Raw genomic sequence first — 20,810 nt, forward strand, 5'->3', positions numbered from 1 at the left:
TGAAAGGGTTGCCGCTGCTGCAGGTTGGTGTGAATCAGTTGCAAAATATTAACAGCGCATAGAAGGTTTCGAAAGGAACCGGACCAGGAGAGACAAAGAGCGCTGTTTGCCTTTCTTTGTCCCGTCCCTTTTCGAATCTATATATGCGCTGTTAACATTTTGCAATGGTTTCAACTGAACGTTTGATCACGAAATGCGAGGTATACATATTGCAGGTGCGACACCGTCACTGGCTGTCTTGATAGCACCACGTGATGCGCATTAGCGATGCGCGTGGCCCATCGTGTTTCTTAAAATGTGACCGACTTCGCGCATCCAAGTTAGAGGATAGAATCGGTCCAACGAGAACCACACGCTGCCTGGAGCTGCTGTTCGCCTGCGTCTATCTTCCTGGCTGCCCTGCCATGCGCGCCTTCGGTCGTCGTGCTGACGTGTGAGCGTTAAATAAATTGTTGTCCGTTGTCCCAGGCAGCACAGCACATTGGTCCAATATTGTTTATACGTTGGCAAACGATGGCCCAATGATGGCCCATACAAACCACTATAATACCAATGTTGGCAAGCCAGCCTACAAGGATGCCAATAATGGTCCATCTTTGCCAGCCAACATACAATATTGGTCGTGCTATTCTTTGAGGTTGGCAACAATGGCCCATGGTTCCCGATGTAAATACGATATTGGCAGAACCAGGCCGTATGGATGGCAATATTGGGCCAGCTTATCCGTTGGTAAAACAATGTTGGTTAAGTAATGGCAGTAGATCGGATATATTGTCCAGTCAATCTGACTGGTTAAACAATATTGGACGGCCAATGCTACGCGCCGGACAATATTGTCCAGACTTACACGTTGTCGCTCCAATGTCTTAAACACTGGCAAGCATATGCATGATTAATCGGCAAGAATGTTTTTTTCCCCTTTTACCATCACTGAGGGAAGGTTAGCCCGAATCGAGCCACCACCTGCATGCACGCTATTATGAAAATCACTTTGTCCGGCATCCAGCGCACCTCAAAGAAGATTTCTGGTTACTTATCACCATAGGCGTGCGCAGGGTTCCCCATTAGGGGGGGGGCAAAGTTTCGTCGCAGCGCCCCCCACCCTACTAAGAGGTTCGTCCGAATTAACCGGGTTGCGGACAGGTATGGCCGAATTAACGAGAGTGTGATGCCGTTAAACAATAAACATGCTTGCAGGGACCAGAGAACGCGTCCTAATTATCCGACTTTCCGAATTAATAAGTGTGGAATTAACGAGCTTTTACTATATAAAGATGGCAAAAACAGTCCATCGTTGTCAGCCAACAAACAAAACTGCAAATTCCAGTCTATAAGAAAGGGAACAATGGCGCACACAGGGTCTTGATTTTTAGGTTGGCATTTAGTATGGCACAAAATATATGCTAAATAGTTGGACAAAATTCGTTTTACAGATGTTGAGCAATGTAAAATAAGTACCAAGTTCTCAACTGAGTTTTGCGCGCCGTTGGAAGTACATTCTATGAGAAAGGAAACACAAAACAAAATCTCACTTTGCAATGCTTGTTGAATGTTAACGTTAATTGTGTGATACAGCCAGCGTATACATAGCAACTGTATAAAAACAACCAAAAAACCCTACTTTTACATTGATTGAAGCTGTACATAGCGTTGACGAGTTAATGGAGTAGAATAAAAGTCATCTGCTTCGCAATGGGCCTCTGCGTTGGTGCGCCTTCTGCGCACCGCACACGCACCGAAATTATTCTCACGGCTTTATTAGCGGCAAACAATCAAAACATTTCATGTGACTTCAACCACGCTGTGTATTTTCGTGTTTGCTACACGACTGGTTGGATTACAGGATTATAACTTCTTTGTGTGCGCGCTACAGCGACGTGCTGTCCAAGACTACGGTATCGCCCGCGGAATCTTTAAATGATCGATGAGTTATGTTTGCACTTTCAACGCTTCACACAACCAGACGTGTTCACTTTGAATAAATGTTCTCGGTGATCGGGAGGCCGGAGAAGCAGCGCGGCGCCATGTTTTGCTCCGGAATTTCACGACGTCCTCTCCTCGCGGCAGTGGGGCAGCGCGGTGGTCGCTGGTCATAAAACACTTGTCACTTGACGGCTGCTCCGCCCACGACGGTTCGCTTTCAATGCCTTTGACAAGAGGGGGGGGGGGGGTTGAGGGAGATGGCGGGAGACGACGGCGCCTCGGAAGATGCGTACGCGTTTCGGCCCCTTCTGGCCGGCGGCTATTCTTCGTCAGTCAGTGGCGGTTACTTTTGCCTCGTTCGGGCTCCCAGCATCGGCGGGCGCGCGCCCCTCAGTATTCAGTCGAGAGTCATCGGGAAAAAACGGAGTCGGATACCGAGACAGGATGCCACGATTCTACGGATACCGAGATTCGACGGCGATGCCACAGTGAGAAGGCAGCTGCCCTGTTCTTCATCGGACCTGACTGTTTTGACTTTTGAAGAGCGATCCGCAGATGAGCGCCGATGTGTTCCGACAACTCGCAAACTTTCCGCCGGATTTTTGTGTTCGTATCGCGTTCAGTAAGTCGTTTTTCTCCTTCGTCGCATGTTACTTTCCGTGTTGTTCGTAAGTGAAATGTGTGCTGCGTTTATTATTGTCTACATTACCGCGTAAGTTTTCTTAAATTTGCTAGTTGGTGAATACCGATGTGGGGGGGTTTATTGTGCGCTTCGAAGTAGGTTGGTTAAGTTCTCGCCCTCAGCGATGTTGTCAGCATTTGCGTGTGCTATTTTGTTCTTTTCTCGCGTTGTAGTGCGTCAGCTTAACACCCTTTTTTCATTTGCCCTTCGCCGCTGGATTCGCGCAAAGAAATGATGGATTTGTAACACACAAATTTTTATTAGTTGTGAAGTTGTCGCAGACGTTCAAGCTCTTGCTGCAGTCACCTTTTAATTAATAAATAGGCGATGAATTTTCTGGTAGTTTAAGGTGGTTATGGATCTCGGCTGTATCGAATGTCTGTTCACGTGTACATGTTCATTTATTTCATTTTCTATCACGCTTCGCTTTTCACTGACTTCCTTTTGAACCTTCGGTGAACTGACAAATCAAATAAGCGCTAACACCTAGGGAGGCTGTGTGTGTTTGTGAGTGGTCCCGTTTCCCCGATTTCTAATATAAGGACGTTATTGAAGGTAATTAGTGTAGGTTCTGTGCAGCTGTTATCTGCCAGCAAGCGGTCAGCAGAACAAAGCGCGAAATGCGAAATTATTTTCAAAACTTGCAGTATCTTTGCCATATGTATACATGCAGAATAAACTTGTGTGTACTCTCAGCTTTTGTACGTTGATTATCCCTGCTGCTTGCCTAAAAGCAAAAGCGTGGGCAACATGCATTTGTTTACGTGCACAAAAATCTACCTCACGTTAAACTACACATTCAGTGGAAAATGTTTTCATTTCCAGCGTTAAACGCTGGAAATAAAAGAACGATGGTGCAGCCAACGATAAAGGCTGGCAAAAAATATTGGAGCTGCCAATATTTATACAATGTTGGCGATACGTACGACGAACAATGTTGGCTACAGCCATCCTTGCCATTATTGGCGATATGTTGGACGGACAATGTTGGCTACAGCCATCCTTGCCATTATTGGAAAATAATTGGCATCCAATATTGGACCAATGCACATTTAGGTGTAGCAAACCCCCAAAAGCCAACGCAGGACCAATATTTCTGCCAATGTTTACCAACATTGTTCCGAGATTGGTCCAATGCCGGCGTGCTGCCTGGGGTTATGTGAATACTACTTGTGGCTCGGTTTAACTGCGGACGGGATGCACCAAGTTCAATACTTACAATGTGTGCCGTGGTATACTAAAACGACTAATTGCTTCGAGTTTAAGGGAGTATGCCTCAATGATTACGCGTAAGAGGTTATCATGCGCCCGCTGAAGTATAGCGCCGTGGTATGGAAAAACGCAGTGAATTACCACTGTTTACAATGAAAAGGAATAGCACGCAAGATTAGTTCTTAACAGGCAGTGTGTTTGTGGTCACGGGCCCGCTGCTATTTCGCAAAACACCAGGCTTTCGTATCGGTCGCGGCATGATAACTTTGAGCGCGAAAATCTTGAAGGTCAATTAGTTAACGTTGATCGAAGCACTCTCCGTACGCCGTGGCTATCACAATTGAAGAACAAAGTCGGTTGCTTTAAATGTTTCATCTGATTTTTGGACGATGTGCGCGCACATATATGCGTCGTATTTTTTTTTTTAAAATGCAAAGGTTTCAATAACGTTAGCTCTCGTACTATTTTTAATTTTCGCTTCTCGTAATTGCTTATTGGTGCTGCAGAAGTTCTCTGCCAAGTTCTGTCTCTTTTTGGACTAAATAGTAACCATGTAGCCTTTGGAAATGTTGTATTTTTCGATTTTTCACAGTTTGGTCAAGTCCTGGTGAAAGAGATTTTGGGACCATATTAGACATGAGTGGCAAGCCTGTAGGGTTTAGAAATATTGCATTTTTCGATTTTTCATAGTTTTGTCGTATATTAATGAAATATATTTTGGGACAATTTTCAACCTAAAAGGCAAGCCTATAGCCTTAAGAAATGTTGTATTTTGCGCTTTTTCGTAGTTAGGTCGTGTTTTGATGCATTCGAATTTGGGACCATATTTAACCTAAACGACAAGCCAATAGCATATAGATATCTTTTATTTTTCGATTTTGCATTTGCTGATCGCGTTTTGATGCATTCAACTTTTGTGCTATTTTCAGCTTAAATGGCAAGCCTATAGTCTTTGGAAATGTTGCATTTCCCATTTTTTTGTACTTCTATTGATTTTTATGCGTCCAACTTTGGGGCCATATTCAGCCCAAACAGCAAGCCTATGGCCTTTGGATATCTCGTATTTTTCCATTTACCAGTGTTTGGTCGTATTCCGACGAATTACATTTTGCGACGATTTTCAACCTTAACGGCAACATATGGAAATTTTTGTTTAGTTTTCACCGTTATCTTAAAATATGATGAAATGCATGGTGTGGGTGTATATTTAGCCAAAAAAGTGAAGCTATGGGCTCAGCCAATCTAGAGCTTTTCACTTTGGAATGTTTTGTAGAATTTGCATCAAATAGATTTGAGGGCTAGTGTTCACGAACCAGTAAGCCTATAGGCTCTCCTGTTTGGTCAAAAATTCTTCAATGATTCGTTTTATCGAATTGTAAAGATGCCTAAAACTGGAGAAATGAAAGTTGATAGAAACTACAGCCTTAATCATCAATGACACGAATTTTTTTCTCAAGTACTATACCTACCGAGGATTGGACAAAAAACTACAGGATTAATTTTTATGATTATGGTGTGCAACAATGTGCAAACCAACTTGTAAGCGTGGTTCGTATCGCCGTTCCAATAGCCCAGTGGCTAAGGTGTTACGCTCGTAAACAAATGGGCGGTGGTTCGAATCCCGGTGCGGGCATCGCAACCAAAAACGCAAGGCAATAATCCATGATGGATGCGATTGCGGTAAGGGTGTGTGTTGCGGGCATCGCAACCAAAAACGCAAGGCAATGACCCTTGGAATCCATGATGGATGCGATTGCGGTAAGTTTGTGTGTTCCTGGAATGAAGGACCCTCCCACTTACATGTAGTGACCCTGACCTTTAATTCATTCAGTCGCTTCTTTTTAGGTTTCGTCGCCAATGATCATGTAACGTATATCTTGCTCGTTGTTCACTAATACACTCACCGAATTGGTGGCGAAACGCCTGGGCGTCAGCTTCCAATACGGGAGGTGCCGGGTTCGATTCCCGGTGCCGGCCGCCCACCCAGCGGTTGCAAATGGGCACAGCCGGGCTTCGTAGTGGTCTTGTAGTGCCACTGTGGTGCGGAGCTTAAGACGCCTGGAGGATCCCCAACCCGCTGCACGGGCTCAAGGGTAGCTGCCCGTGCACGAACCGGGGGTCCTTCTTTTTTTATGAAATATTCAGTACGAAAAAAAAAACAAAAAAACGGCCACCACGCTTTTTAGATATGGCCGTCCTTTCTTCTGCGTTTAAGGGTCGGTCAGTACTTTGTTGTGGCATGCTTACGAATCCAATGGGGGCATTGGAAATGCAACCCGCCATACACGAATGATGTCATCATGCCATGCTCAGGATTATTGGCAGTACGATGCGGACCAGGAGTTCTGGATCCACGAATTGGGTTTAGCCACGGTAACCGCATCTCTGCGCCAAACCTCTCAGTTTGTTTGTTTTTTTTGCCAATCCGTCAGCGGGATTCGAACCAGCGACCCTCCGTTTGTGAAACGAGCGCTTTACCGTCTCGGCTACAACACCGGCACAGGAACCGGTGCTTAGAAGTTGCACTGCACATTATCGCATGCACGCAGGTAGCGCATGCGTGTATCTCAAGGTGTAGTAGCGCATACGTCAAAATGAAATGCGGTGCTTGCCTGTCCACTCGGGCAAATGCACAGCTTCACAAGTGAGTTCTGGTGTCATTTGTGTAAAGAAATGTAACGCAGCAGCCTCCAGCAATTTTCATTTCTAGGCTTTTAAAGGTTTCGTCGAATTCTGATGGAACAGTTCTTATGGCTGTTTTTAACCTGAAAGGTCACCCTAAAGCATTTGGAAATCTCGAATTTCTGGATATTTTCAAAGTTTTATCGTATTTTGAAGAAGTCGAGTTTAAAGTAGAATTATCTCGGAGTTGTCTAGTTGATTCATACCGAAGAAATTCTGCACAGTGACCAAAGAAGGACCAGAACCAGGGGCATCAGACACATGAGAACAGGACGAGCGCTGGCTACAAGTGAACTGCATAGTTTGAAAGGGTTGCCGCTGCTGCAGGTTGGTGTGAATCAGTTGCAAAATATTAACAGCGCATAGAAGGTTTCGAAAGGAACCGGACCAGGAGAGACAAAGAGCGCTGTTTGCCTTTCTTTGTCCCGTCCCTTTTCGAATCTATATATGCGCTGTTAACATTTTGCAATGGTTTCTACTGAACGTTTGATCACGAAATGCGAGGTATACATATTGCAGGTGCGACACCGTCACTGGCTGTCTTGATAGCACCACGTGATGCGCATTAGCGATGCGCGTGGCCCATCGTGTTTCTTAAAATGTGACCGACTTCGCGCATCCAAGTTAGAGGATAGAATCGGTCCAACGAGAACCAAACGCTGTCTGGAGCTGCTGTTCGCCTGCGTCTATCTTCCTGGCTGCCCTGCCATGCGCGCCTTCGGTCGTCGCGAGCTGACGTGTGAGCGTTAAATAAATTGTTGTCCGTTGTTATGTGAATACTACTTGTGGCTCGGTTTAACTGCGGACGGGATGCACCAAGTTCAATACTTACAATGTGTGCCGTGGTATACTAAAACGACTAATTGCTTCGAGTTTAAGGGAGTATGCCTCAATGATTACGCGTAAGAGCTTATCATGCGCCCGCTGAAGTATAGCGCCGTGGTATGGAAAAACGCAGTGAATTACCACTGTTTACAATGAAAAGGAATCGCACGCAAGATTAGTTCTTAACAGGCAGTGTGTTTGTGGTCACGGGCCCGCTGCTATTTCGCAAAACACCAGGCTTTCGTATCGGCCGCGGCACGATAACTTTAAAAGCGAAAATCTTGAAGGTCAATAATTAACCTTTACCGAAGCACTGTCCGTACGCCGTGGCTATCACAATTAGAGAACGAAGTCGGTTGCTTTAAATGTTTCATCAGAGTTTTGGATGATATGCGCACACATATATGCGTCATATTTTCTAAAAAAAAGACAAAGATTTCAATAACGTTAGCTCTCGTACTATTTTTAATTGTCTCTTCTCGACCTTGCTTGTTGGTGCTGCAGGAGATCTCTGCCTAGTTCTGTCTCTTTTTGGACTAAATAGTAACCATGTAACTTTGGAAATGTTGTATCTTTCGATTTTTCCCAGTTTGGTCAAATCCCGGTGAAAGAGATTTTGGGACCATATTAGACCTGAGTGACAAGCCTATAGAATTTAGAAAAATTGTAGTTTTCGAATTTTGATAGTTTGGTCGTGGGACCATTTTCAACCTAAATGGCAAGCCTATAGCCTTAGGAAATGTTGTATTTTCCGCATTTTCGTAGTTCGGTCATGTTTTGATGCATTCGACTTTGGGACCATATTTAACCTAAACGACAAGCCAATAGCATATAGATATCTTTTAATTTTCGATTTTGCATTTACTGATCGCGTTTTGATGCATTCAACTTTGGTGCTATTTTCAACTTAAATTGGAAGCCTATAGTCTTTGGAAGTATTGCATTTCCCATTTTTTGTACTTTGATTGATTTTTATGCGTCCAACTTTGGGACCATATAGAGCCCAAACAGCAAGCGTATGGCCTTTGGATATCTCGTATTTTTCCATTTTTCAGTGTTTGGTCGTATTCCGACGAATTCTATTTTGCGACGATTTTCAACCCTAACGGCAACATACGGAAACTTTTGTTTAGTTTTCACCGTTATCTTAAAATTTGATGAAATGTATGGTGTGGGTGTATATTTAGCCAAAAATGTAAAGCTATGGGCTCCGCTAATCAGCAGCTCTTTCACTTGGGTGTGTTTTGTGGAATTTGCATCAAATAGATTTGAGGGCTAGTGTTCACGAACCAGTAAGCCTATAGGCTCTCCTGTTTGGCAAAATTTCTTCAATGATTCGTTTTATCGAATTGTAAGGATGCCTAAAACTGGAGAAATAGAAAGTTGATAGAGACTACAGCCTTCATCATCAATGACACGAATATTTTTCTCAAGTACAATACCTACCGAGGCTTGGACAAACAACTACAGGATTAATTTTTATCATTATGGTGTGCAACAATGTGCAAACCAACTTGTAAGCCTGGTTCGTATCGCCGTTCCAATAGCCCAGTGGTTAAGGTGTTACCCTCGTAAACGAAAGGGCGGTGGTTCGAATCCCGGTGCGGGCATCGCAACCAAAAACGCAAGGCAATAATCCATGATGGATGCGATTGCGGTAAGGGTGTGTGTTGCGGGCATCGCAACCAAAAACGCAAGGCAATAACCCTTGGAATCCATGATGGATGCGATTGCGGTAAGTTTGTGTGTTCCTGGAATGAAGGACCGTCCCACTTACATGTTGTGACCCTGACCTTTATTTCGTTCAGTCAATTCTTTTTAGGTTTCGTCGCAAATGATCATGTAACCTATATCTTGCTCGTTGTTCACTAATACACTCACCGAATTGGTGGCGAAACGCTTGGGCGTCAGCTTCCAGTACGGGAGGTGCCGGGTTCGATTCCCGGTGCCGGCCGCCCACCCAGCGGTTGCAAATGGGTACAGCCGGGCTTAGTAGTGGTCTTACAGTGCCACTGTGGTGCGGAGCTTAAGACGCCTGGAGGATCCCCAACCCGCTGCACGGGCTCAAGGGTAGCTGCCCGTGCACGAACCGGGGGTCCTTCTTTTTTATGAAATATTCAGTACGAAAAAAAAAAAAACAAAAAAACGGCCACCACGGTTTTTAGATCAGGCCGTCCTTTCTTCTGCGTTTAAGGGTCGGTCAGTACCTTGTTGTGGCATGCTTACGAATCCAATGGGGGCATTGGAAATTCAACCCGCCATACACGAATGATGTCATCATGCCATGCTCAGGATTATTGGCAGTACGATGCGGACCAGGAGTTCTGGATCCACGAATTGGGTTTTGCCACGGTAACCGCATCTCTGCGCCAAAGATCTCAGTTTGCTTGTTTTTTTTTGCCAATCCTTCAGCGGGATTCGAACCAGCGACCCTCCGTTTGTGAAACGAACGCTTTACCGTCTCGGCTACAACACCGGCACAGGAACCGGTGCTTAGAAGTTGCACTGCACATTATCGCATGCACGCAGGTAGCGCATGCGTGTATCTCAAGGTGTAGTAGCGCATACGTCAAAATGAAATGCGGTGCTTGCCTGTCCACTCGGGCAAATGCACAGCTTCACAAGTGAGTTCTGGTGTCATTTGTGTAAAGAAATGTAACGCAGCAGCCTCCAGCAATTTTCATTTCTAGGCTTTTAAAGGTTTCGTCGAATTCTGATGGAACAGTTCTTATGGCTGTTTTTAACCTGAAAGGTCACCCTAAAGCGTTTGGAAATCTGGAATTTCTGGATATTTTCAAAGTTTTACCGTATTTTGAAGAAATCGAATTTCAAGTAGAATTATCTCGGAGTTGTCTAGTTGATTCATAGCGAAGAAATTCTGCACTGTGACCAAAGAACGACCAGAACCAGAGGCATCAGACACATGAGAACAGGACGAGCGCTGGCTACAACTGAACTGCATAGTTTGAAAGGGTTGACGCTTGTGCAGGCTGGTGTGAATCAGTTGCAAAATATTAACAGCGTATAGAAGGTTTCCAAAGGAATGGGGCCAAGGGAGACAAAAAGCGCTGTTTGCCTTTCTTTGTCCCGTCCCTTTTCGAATCTATATATGCGCTGTTAACATTTTGCAATGGTTTCTACTGAACGATTGATCACGAAATGCGAGGTATACATGTTGCAGGTGCCACACCGTCACTGGCTGTCTTGATAGCACCACGTGATGCGCATTAGCGATGCGCGTGGCCCACCGTGTTTCTTAAAATGTGACCGACTTCGCGCATCCAAGTTAGAGGATAGAATCGGTCCAACGAGAACCAAACGCTGCCTGGAGCTGCTGTTCGCCTGCGTCTATCTTCCTGGCTGCCCTGCCATGCGCGCCTTCGGTCGTCGCGAGCTGACGTGTGAGCGTTAAATAAATTGTTGTCCGTTGTTATGTGAATACTACTTGTGGCTCGGTTTAACTGCGGACGGGATGCACCAAGTTCAATACTTACAATGTGTGCCGTGGTATACTAAAACGACTAATTGCTTCGAGTTTAAGGGAGTATGCCTCAATGATTACGCGTAAGAGCTTATCATGCGCCCGCTGAAGTAGCGCCGTGGTATGGAAAAACGCAGTGAATTACCACTGTTTACAATGAAAAAGAATGGCACGCAAGATTAGTTCATAACAGGCAGTGTGTTTGTGGTCACGGGCCCACTACTATTTCCCAAAACACCACGCTGTCGTATCGGTCGCAGCATGATAACCTTGAGCGCGAAAATCTTGAAGGTCAATTAGTTAACGTTTATCGAAGCACTGTCCGTACGCCGTGGCTGTCACAATTGAAGAACAAAGTCGGTTGCTTTAAATGTTTCATCTGAATTTTGAACGATGTGCGCACACATATATGCGTCGTTTTTTTAAAAAAAAATGCAAAGGTTTCAATAACGTTAGCTCTCGTACTATTTTTAATTTTCGCTTCTCGTAATTGCTTGTTGGTGCTGCAGAAGTTCTCTGCCAAGTTCTGTCTCTTTTTGGACTAAATAGTAACCATGTAGCCTTTGGAAATGTTGTATTTTTCGATTTTTCACAGTTTGGTCAAGTCCTGGTGAAAGAGATTTTGGGACCATATTGGACATGAGTGGCAAGCCTGTAGGGTTTAGAAATATTGCATTTTTCGATTTTTCATAGTTTTGTCGTATATTAATGAAATATATTTTGGGACAATTTTCAACCTAAAAGGCAAGCCTATAGCCTTAAGAAATGTTGTATTTTGCGCTTTTTCGTAGTTAGGTCGTGTTTTGATGCATTCGAATTTGGGACCATATTTAACCTAAACGACAAGCCAATAGCATATAGATATCTTTTATTTTTCGATATTGCATTTACTGATCGCGTTTTGATGCATTCAACTTTGGTGCTATTTTCAGCTTAAATGGCAAGCCTATAGTCTTTGGAAATGTTGCATTTCCCATTTTTTTGTACTTCTATTGATTTTTATGCGTCCAACTTTGGGGACATATTCAGCCCAAACAGCAAGCCTATGGCCTTTGGATATCTCGTATTTTTCCATTTATCAGTGTTTGGTCGTATTCCGACGAATTAGATTTTGCGACGATTTTCAACCTTAACGGCAACATATGGAAATTTTTGTTTAGTTTTCACCGTTATCTTAAAATATGATGAAATGCATGGTGTGGGTGTATATTTAGCCAAAAAAGTGAAGCTATGGGCTCAGCCAATCTAGAGCTTTTCACTTTGGAATGTTTTGTAGAATTTGCATCAAATAGATTTGAGGGCTAGTGTTCACGAACCAGTAAGCCTATAGGCTCTCCTGTTTGGTCAAAAATTCTTCAATGATTCGTTTTATCGAATTGTAAAGATGCCTAAAACTGGAGAAATGAAAGTTGATAGAAACTACAGCCTTAATCATCAATGACACGAATTTTTTTCTCAAGTACTCTACCTACCGAGGATTGGACAAAAAACTACAGGATTAATTTTTATGATTATGGTGTGCAACAATGTGCAAACCAACTTGTAAGCGTGGTTCGTATCGCCGTTCCAATAGCCCAGTGGCTAAGGTGTTACGCTCGTAAACAAATGGGCGGTGGTTCGAATCCCGGTGCGGGCATCGCAACCAAAAACGCAAGGCAATAATCCATGATGGATGCGATTGCGGTAAGGGTGTGTGTTGCGGGCATCGCAACCAAAAACGCAAGGCAATAACCCTCGGAATCCATGATGGATGCGATTGCGGTAAGGGTGTGTGTTCCTGGAATGAAGGACCCTCCCACTTACATGTAGTGACCCTGACCTTTAATTCATTCAGTCGCTTCTTTTTAGGTTTCGTCGCCAATGATCATGTAACGTATATCTTGCTCGTTGTTCACTAATACACTCACCGAATTGGTGGCGAAACGCTTGGGCGTCAGCTTCCAATACGGGAGGTGCCGGGTTCGATTCCCGGTGCCGGCCGACCACCCAGCGGTTGCAAATGGGCACAGCCGGGCTTCGTAGTGGTCTTGTAGTGCCACTGTGGTGCGGAGCTTAAGACGCCTGGAGGATCCCCAACCCGCTGCACGGGCTCAAGGGTAGCTGCCCGTGCACGAACCGGGGGTCCTTCTTTTTTTATGAAATATTCAGTACGAAAAAAAAAACAAAAAAACGGCCACCACGCTTTTTAGATATGGCCGTCCTTTCTTCTGCGTTTAAGGGTCGGTCAGTACTTTGTTGTGGCATGCTTACGAATCCAATGGGGGCATTGGAAATGCAACCCGCCATACACGAATGATGTCATCATGCCATGCTCAGGATTATTGGCAGTACGATGCGGACCAGGAGTTCTAGATCCACGAATTGGGTTTAACCACGGTAACCGCATCTCTGCGCCAAACCTCTCAGTTTGTTTGTTTTTTTTGCCAATCTGTCAGCGGGATTCGAACCAGCGACCCTCCGTTTGTGAAACGAACGCTTTACCGCCTCGGCTACAACACCGGCACAGGAACCGGTGCTGAGAAGTTGCACTGCACATTATCGCATGCACGCAGGTAGCGCATGCGTGTATCTGAAGGTGTAGTAGCGCATACGTCAAAATGAAATGCGGTGCTTGCCTGTCCACTCGGGCAAATGCATAGCTTCACAAGTGAGTTCTGGTGTCATTTGTGTAAAGAAATGTAACGCAGCAGCCTCCAGCAATTTTCATTTCTAGGCTTTTAAAGGTTTCGTCGAATTCTGATGGAACAGTTCTTATGGCTGTTTTTAACCTGAAAGGTCACCCTAAAGCGTTTGGAAATCTGGAATTTCTGGATATTTTCAAAGTTTTACCGTATTTTGAAGAAATCGAGTTTCAAGTAGAATTATCTCGGAGTTGTCTAGTTGATTCATAGCGAAGAAATTCTGCACTGTGACCAAAGAAGGACCAGAACCAGAGGCATCAGACACATGAGAACAGGACGAGCGCTGGCTACAGCTGAACTGCATAGTTTGAAAGGCTTGACGCTTGTGCAGGTTGGTGTGAATCAGTTGCAAAATATTAACAGCGTATAGAAGGTTTCGAAAGGAATGGGGCCAAGGGAGACAAAAAGCGCTGTTTGCCTTTCTTTGTCCCGTCCCTTTTCGAATCTATATATGCGCTGTTAACATTTTGCAATGGTTTCTACTGAACGTTTGATCACGAAATGCGAGGTATACATGTTGCAGGTGCCACGCCCTCACTGGCTGTCTTGATAGCACCACGTGATGCGCATTAACGATGCGCGTGGCCCATCGTGTTTCTTAAAATGTGACCGACTTCGCGCATCCAAGTTAGAGGATAGAATCGGTCCAACGAGAACCAAACGCTGTCTGGAGCTGCTGTTCGCCTGCGTCTATCTTCCTGGCTGCCCTGCCATGCGCGCCTTCGGTCGTCGCGAGCTGACGTGTGAGCGTTAAATAAATTGTTGTCCGTTGTTATGTGAATACTACTTGTGGCTCGGTTTAACTACGGACGGGATGCACCAAGTTCAATACTTACAATGTGTGCCGTGGTATACTAAAACGACTAATTGCTTCGAGTTTAAGGGAGTATGCCTCAATGATTACGCGTAAGAGCTTATCATGCGCCCGCTGAAGTATAGCGCCGTGGTATGGAAAAACGCAGTGAATTAACACTGTTTACAATGAAAAGGAATCGCACGCAAGATTAGTTCTTAACAGGCAGCGTGTTTGTGGTCACGGGCCCGCTGCTATTTCGCAAAACACCAGGCTTTCGTATCGGTCGCGGCATGATAACTTTGAGCGCGAAAATCTTGAAGGTCAATTAGTTAACGTTAATCGAAGCACTCTCCGTACGCCGTGGCTATAACAATTGAAGAACAAAGTCGGTTGCTTTAAATGTTTCATCTGATTTTTGGACGACGTGCGCACACATATATGCGTCGTATATTTTTTTAAAAAAGGCAAAGGTTTCAATAACGTTAGCTCTCGTACTATTTTTAATTTTCGCTTCTCGTAATTGCTTGTTGGTGCTGCAGAAGTTCTCTGCCAAGTTCTGTCTCTTTTTGGACTAAATAGTAACCATGTAGCCTTTGGAAACGTTGTATTTTTCGATTTTTCACAGTTTGGTCAAGTCCCGGTGAAATAGATTTTGGGACCATATTAGACATGAGTGGCAAGCCTGTAGGGTTTACAAATATTGTATTTTTCGATTTTTGATAGTTTGGTCGTATATTAATGAAATATATTTTGGGACAATTTTCAACCTAAAAGGCAAGCCTATAGCTTTAAGAAATGTTGTATTTTGCGCTTTTTCGTAGTTAGGTCGTGTTTTGATGCATTCGAATTTGGGACCATATTTAACCTAAACGACAAGCCAATAGCATATAGATATCTTTTATTTTTCGATTTTGCAATTACTGATCGCGTTTTGATGCATTAAACTTTGGTGCTATTTTTAGCTTAAATGGCAAGCCTATAGTCTTTGGAAATGTTGCATTTCCCATTTTTTTGTACTTTGATTGATTTTTATGCGTCCAACTTTGGGGCCATATTCAGCCCAAACAGCAAGCCTATGGCCTTTGGATATCTCGTATTTTTCCATTTATCAGTGTTTGGTCGTATTCCGACGAATTCTATTTTGCGACGATTTTCAACCTTAACGGCAACATATGGAAATTTTTGTTTAGTTTTCACCGTTATCTTAAAATATGATGAAATGTATGGTGTGGGTGTATATTTAGACAAAAAAGTGAAGCTATGGGCTCAGCCAATCTAGAGCTTTTCACCTTGGAATGTTTTGTAGAATTTGCATCAAATAGATTTGAGGGCTAGTGTTCATGAACCAGCCTATAGGCTCTCCTGTTTGGTCAAAAATTCTTCAATGATTCGTTTTATCGAATTGTAAAGATGCCTAAAACTGGAGAAATGAAAGTTGATAGAAACTACAGCCTTAATCATCAATGACACGAATTTTTTTCTCAAGTACTATACCTACCGAGGCTTGGACAAAAAACTACAGGATTAATTTTTATGATTATGGTGTGCAACAATGTGCAAACCAACTTGTAAGCGTGGCTCGTATCGCCGTTCCAATAGCCCAGTGGCTAAGGTGTTACGCTCGTAAACAAAAGGGCGGTGGTTCGAATCCCGGTGCGGGCATCGCAACCAAAAACGCAAGGCAATAACCCTCGGAATCCGTGATGGATGCGATTGCGGTAAGTTTGTGTGTTCCTGGAATGAAGGACCCTCCCACTTACATGTTGTGACCCTGACCTTTATTTCGTTCAGTCGATTCTTTTTAGGTTTTGTCGCAAATGATCATGTAACCTATATCTTGCTCGTTGTTCACTAATACACTCACCGAATTGGTGGCGAAACGCTTGGGCGTCAGCTTCCAGTACGGGAGGTGCCGGGTTCGATTCCCGGTGCCGGCCGCATACCCAGCGGTTGCAAATGGGTACAGCCGGGCTTCGTAGTGGTCTCACAGTGCCACTGTGGTGCGGAGCTTAAGACGCCTGGAGGAACCCCAACCCGCTGCACGGGCTCAAGGGTAGCTGCCCGTGCACGAACCGGGGGTCCTTCTTTTTTATGAAATATTCAGTTCGAAAAAAAAAAAAGAAACGGCCACCACGCTTTTTAGATCTGGCCGTCCTTTCTCCTGCGTTTAAGGGTCGGTCAGTACCTTGTTGTGGCATGCTTACGAATCCAATGGGAGCCGTGGAAATGCAACCCGCCATACACGAATGATGTCATCATGCTATGCTCAGCATTATCGGCAGTGCGATGCGGACCAGTAGTTTTGGATCCACGCATTGGGTTTAGCCACGGTAACCGCATCTCTGCGCCAAACCTCTCCGTTTTGTTTTTGCGAATCCGCCAGCGGGATTCGAACCAACGACCCTCCGCTTGTGAACCGAACGCTTTACCGTCTCGGCTACAACAACGGCACAGGAACCGGTGCTTAGAAGTTGCACTGCACATTATCGCATGCACGCAGGTAGCGCATGCGTGTATCTCAAGGTGTAGTAGCGCATACGTCAAAATGCCATTTAGTCTAAAAATTGCACCAAAGTCGAATGCATCAAAAGACGACCCAACTATGAAAAAGTGCAAAATACAACATTTCTAAATTCTATAGGCTTGCCAATTAGGTCTAACAGGGTCCTAAAATCTGCTTCACCGGAATTTGACCAAACTGTGAAAAATGGAAAAATACAACGTTTGCAAAGTATATATTGTTACTATTTACTCCGAAAATAGACAGAACTAGGTGGAGAACTTCTGCAGCACGAACAAATTAGGACGACAAGAGAATTAAAAACGGTACGAGTGCTAACGTTAATGAATACTTTGTTTGTCTTTTTTTAGAATATATGAGGTATATATGTTTGCGCACATCATCGAAAAATCAGATGAAAAATTTAAAGCAACCGACTTTGTTTTTCAATTCTGATAGCCACGGCGTACTGACAGTACTTTGATAAAGGTAAATAATTGACCTTGAAGAATTTCGCGCTCAAAGTTATCATGCCACGGTTGATACGAAAACGTGGTGTATTGGAAAATAGCAGCGTGCCCGTGAACACAAAAAAACTGGGTGTTATGGACTAATCTTGCATGCGATTCTTTTTCATTGTAAACATTGCCAATTCACTGCGCTTTTCCATACCACGGCGCTATACTTCAGCGGGCGCATGATAAGCTCTTACGCGTAATCATTGAGGCATACTTCCCTAAACTCGAAGGAATTAGTCGTTATAGTACGCCATCACTGTCACGGCACACATTGTAGGTATGGAACTTGGTGCATCCCGTCCATAGTTAAACCGAGGCACAAGTAGTATTTGCATAACAACGGGCAACAATTTATTTAACGCTCACACGTCAGCACGACGACCGAAGGCGCGCAAGGCAGGGCAGCCTGTAAGATAGAACAGCAGCTCCAGGCAGCGTGTGGTTCTCGTTGGACCCATTCTATCATCTAACTTGGATGCGCGAAGTCGGTCACATTTTAAGAAACAGGATGGGCCACGCGCATCGCTAATGCGCATCACGTGGTGCTATCAAGACAGCCAGTGAGGGCGTGGCACCTGCAACATGTATACCTCGCACTTCGTGATCAAACGTTCAGTAGAAACCATTGCAAAATGTTAACAGCGCATATATAGATTCGAAAAGGGACGGGACAAAGAAAGGCAAACAGCGCTTTTTGTCTCCCTTGGCCCCATTCCTTTCGAAACCTTCTATACGCTGTTAATATTTTGCAACTGATTCACACCAACCTGCACAAGCGTCAACCCTTTCAAACTATGCAGTTCAGCTGTAGCCAGCGCTCGTCCTGTTCTCATGTGTCTGATGCCTCTGGTTCTGGTCCTTCTTTGGTCACACTGCAGAATTTCTTCGCTATGAATCAACTAGACAGCTCCGAGATAATTCTACTTTAAACTCGATTGATACTCGATCTGTAGGCTTTTGCCAAAAAAACAAACAAAAACATTTGGGTTGATAACGGTCCCAAAGTCGAACACATAAAAAATTAATCAAAATATAAAAAATTGCAAAATCGAAACTTTAATTTGTTTACATTTACTTCATATTTACTACAATATAGTATCCTCTACACTTTCCTTTTGTTCCTTGTCTGTTAATTCTAATTAATATTTTCTGGAAAAGAAAAAAGAGTCCTTATATTTTTCCCTTCCTTCATTCATCAAGGTGTGAATAAATTGAAAAAATTAAAAAAAGAGTTTCCACAGGCTTCTGGCCGAAAGTGGACCCGAAGTTTTTTTTCATTCAAAGTTTGAAAAATGCGTGATTGATTGCCCCCGGCTGGGTTGAGTGTCTCGATGCCCTCTTCGTCCGCCGCTCCGTTGTGAGTAGAGACACCCGCGTCGTCTGGAACGTGTCCGCCATTTTGTCGCATGCTCCGATCTACGGACCCGTTGCCGAGAGTGGCGTGGGCACAAATCTTTTTCGGGGGATGGGGGGCGAAGAAACCGCTTTCAAACGCGCTGCGAGCACTTGTTGGCGGGAGGGCTTATTTTTGCGAACTGGGTGATTTGACAATTGCTGATCTTGCTCTGCAGGTGGAAAATAACGCACTTGCTCAGGCCTTAGTGTAGAGCAATTGACAAGCGACGATCGAATGAAAATATTACTTGGCATTGCTGCTCTTCGGGAAGAATTTCGCGGCGAAGCTGTGCTGCTTTGAAACAGTCTTTGTGCAGCAATAATAATGAAATTAGTTGAGAACATGTCGGTTAACCAGCTAATAAATGACAATAAATATGTAATTGTTGTCTCGAGGTTTTTGATTAAAATGCATGCTTATTTCTCACACGTATTTGGCATACCTGGGTCATAAGAGCATAAACTACGAAAATTATAATACGTTTGAAGAAAGCAGATTAATATATCATTACATGGCTCAACTTGACAAGTGAGCAAAAACAACACAAAAGCAGACTCTGCATAAGAATGGGCAACAAGAATTAAACAAAATGCCTGAATTATGGCTAACTACACCAAGACACGATTTCAAAGTTCACTGTAGCTCAGTGATGCGTGTCGGGCTCATGGGCGTCGGCAAAGGGGTGCCAAAGGGGCAGTTGCCCCCCTCAAGCCACACCAGCACTTTCCCCCACCCAAGCTACACCACTACTCTCCCCCTCTCCCAGCCGCCATGCAACACGGCTTTGCACTCCCCAAGACAAAATCCTGCCGATGCTCATGGTCTGGCGTGCATGATGCCTGTTAGATGCCATCGAGGTTTATGTACGCGCTGCCTCGTGTAGTTTGAAATTAGCTCCTTTTCAACAGTGTCTTCATGTTGCTCAAAGCAACGCAACGCATATACAAAAGTTTTTGTGCAGCTAGCCGTTTGTCGCGCTTGATCCTTGCCACTGGAAAATTTTTGGGGGGTCTCTCGGAAAATATAGCAGCCGCCAACCATTCCTGGACTGATTTAGACACAGTGGCGCACATCAGAAGGGCACTTCGGATAATGCCGCTTTGAACTCACGGCTGGTAATTAGGCTAACCGATCAATTACTTCGCACAGCACCGTTTTTGCTCAAGAAACATTCTCTGGATCGTAGAGTATAAGGAAAATATGTTTCAGTCACCGCTCTCATGCCACAAAACTCTTGAAGAAGAAACAATTATTCCGGGAGAGTGCCGTATAACTAACACTGTATAGACATGAGGATTTTTCCAAGCTGCCACTTGTCGTACTTAATGTTCGCCGGGAAGACAATTTTCCTTTTTGAGTCTCGGAAAATTCAACCCATCCTGGAATGTTTAGAGCCCAATAGCACACAATACCTGGGCATTTCGCCCGACAGCGCAGAGTGAACACTGAGTGAACGCCGGGCATGAAAATGGCGGACAGAGCTCCGAAAACCGGTTACGGCGGCTTGAGCCCCGTCAAAAGATGTCCCCACTCTGTACGGACGGGCGGGTGAGGAGGATATCGAGGAACTCTACGGCTACGGTGGCGGCTAGAAGGTGAAGTGTGACGGGCGAGAGCGGAGGGCTGCACGAATACACAATGAAAGATGGCGGTAACACCAGCTGGCGCTAACTGTGTCATAGGCTCAGAGCAAAATGAGATTCGAAGAGAGGCTGAGGAAAATGAAGAAGAGTAGATGGGCAGGTAGTATCTGTATAGAAAAAGCGTTGACACGCAGTGGAGAAAAAGAACTAGGAGGCTCACCAGTAAATATATGGCTAGCAGTGCGGGCGATATGGCAACAAGGAGCATTAAGCGGAAGGTCAGAGGCGGAGTGGACTTATTGGATGAAAGCGATGGGAAAGAAGCCGGCTCTGAGTAACTACCGAAACGGAAAAAAACGAAATATGTAGGAAAGGTTTTATGATAATTCAAGGGGAAGCGCTTTAAGCAAGACTTTGAAGCAAGGTCGGGCTGCCTTAGAACGCGTCGTTATAAAGCGAGATTCAGTAACGAAGAAGAACAATGTACATGCTGCGGGGGAACTAAGGAAACGATGGAACATGTACTGATTG

This window comes from Rhipicephalus sanguineus, chromosome 8 (assembly GCF_013339695.2).
Source record: "Rhipicephalus sanguineus isolate Rsan-2018 chromosome 8, BIME_Rsan_1.4, whole genome shotgun sequence".
Lineage (NCBI taxonomy): Eukaryota > Metazoa > Arthropoda > Arachnida > Ixodida > Ixodidae > Rhipicephalus > Rhipicephalus sanguineus.